Source organism: Nansenia antarctica, assembly GCF_963989245.1.
Source record: "Nansenia antarctica genome assembly, chromosome: 15".
Classification (NCBI taxonomy): Eukaryota; Metazoa; Chordata; class Actinopteri; order Argentiniformes; family Microstomatidae; genus Nansenia; species Nansenia antarctica.
The window spans coordinates 25,023,175-25,024,949 of record NC_137685.1 but is presented as its reverse complement, the minus strand read 5'-3'; positions in this window follow the sequence as shown (position 1 = coordinate 25,024,949).

The window sequence follows — 1,775 nt, the reverse complement described above, 5'->3', positions numbered from 1 at the left end:
CTTGGTTTACAAACGTCTAAATATCTACAAAGAAAAAAGCAGAAGTAATCAAATCATTTTGGAGGAATGATTGGTTGGTCTTCTACCGAGTGAGTGTCAATGAGAAGAGAAACGCGGTCTTCGCCGGGGAGTGCAGGGGAGTTAGCTAGCGCTAGTTAGCTAACGCTAGTAAGCGCTAGTTAGGGGGCGGGGGGAAGCACACTTGTCTAGTTATTATTATTATTAGTTTGTAGACAATTGCTTTTGCAGATTTTGAGTTGACGAAATTTAGTTAGATTGTCATGTATTCAACTGAAAAGAAGTGTGAAACCGCTCCCCAATCTTCAGTCTTCATCATCTACCTAAACTGGCTAGTAGTTCAGTATAGATCAGTCTATATGTAGGCCTAGATCAATTCAATATCAATTCAAATCAGTCTAGATAAGTCAATGAAGATCAGTCGAGACCAGTCTAGACCTCTTTGCTATATGTAGATCAGTCTATGTAAATCAACCTAGATTAGTATACTGTGCCCTTCAAGTATTGGAAAGAGGAAGCATTCTGTCTTATTTTAGCGCTATAGTAGTAGTAGAAGCCAAACAATTACTATGTTGTTAAAGTAGAGATTCTCAGCTTTAATTCAATGTCTTTTTTCAGATGGGTTCCACCATTTAACAAATAAAACCCTTTTAATACATAGCCTATTCCCCCTATTTCAAGGCAACTGAAAATACCAACACAATTGTTTCTGGTTAGTCAGATGTGTTCCGTCTCATCATTTGTGCAGAAGAGAGCTGTCAATGTCTAGTATTGATTCTAGGCTTTCCATTTGCCTTTGGAGTTTGCTATTGGTGTCAACATAAGAACTAAAGTGGTGTCAATGAAAGTCAAGGAGGCCATGAGTGTGAAATATCAGAAACATAGCGAAAACCTTAGACTTACCATAATCAACAGTTTGTAATATCATTAAAAAATAAAGAAAGCACTGGTGAGCTCAGCAATCACAAATAGGCTGGTAGGCCAAGGAAGACCTCTACAGTGGATGACAGAAGAATGCTCACTTAAATTAAGAAAGAAAAAAACCTGCCCCACATATCAGGAACACTCTCCAGGAGCGGACCACATATCAGGAACACTCTCCAGGAGCGGACTACATATCAGGAACACTCTCCAGGAGTGGACTACATATCAGGAACACTCTCCAGGAGTGGACTACATATCAGGAACACTCTCCAGGAGTGGACCACATATCAGGAACACTCTCCAGGAGTGGACTACATATCAGGAACACTCTCCAGGAGCGGACTACATATCAGGAACACTCTCCAGGAGCGGACTACATATCAGGAACACTCTCCAGGAGTGGACTACATATCAGGAACACTCTCCAGGAGCGGACGACCATCTGCAGAATATATCACCAGTCCATCTACAGAGGCTTCACTGGTTATCCCCAAAAAGGATGGTCTGTTTACAGTTTGCAAAAAGTACCAAAAAGCCTGCATAGGTCTGGAAAACTGTCTTGTTGGCAGATAAGATGAATATGATGTGCCAGAATGATTGCAAGAGGAACGTTTGGAGAAAAAAGGATCTGCCTCACCGATGTATCACCAGAAAAATATACTCAGCATCTGGTGGGGTCAATGGGGTCGCAGACCTCAGGCAGTTATTGCATGCAAAGTCGACCAAATACTAAACATGAGTACTTTATTTTGACATTACATGATTTTTCCAATACTTGGGAGCCCTGAAATACTGAAATAGGGGAATCTGATTTAAAAAAAATCCACTTGCTA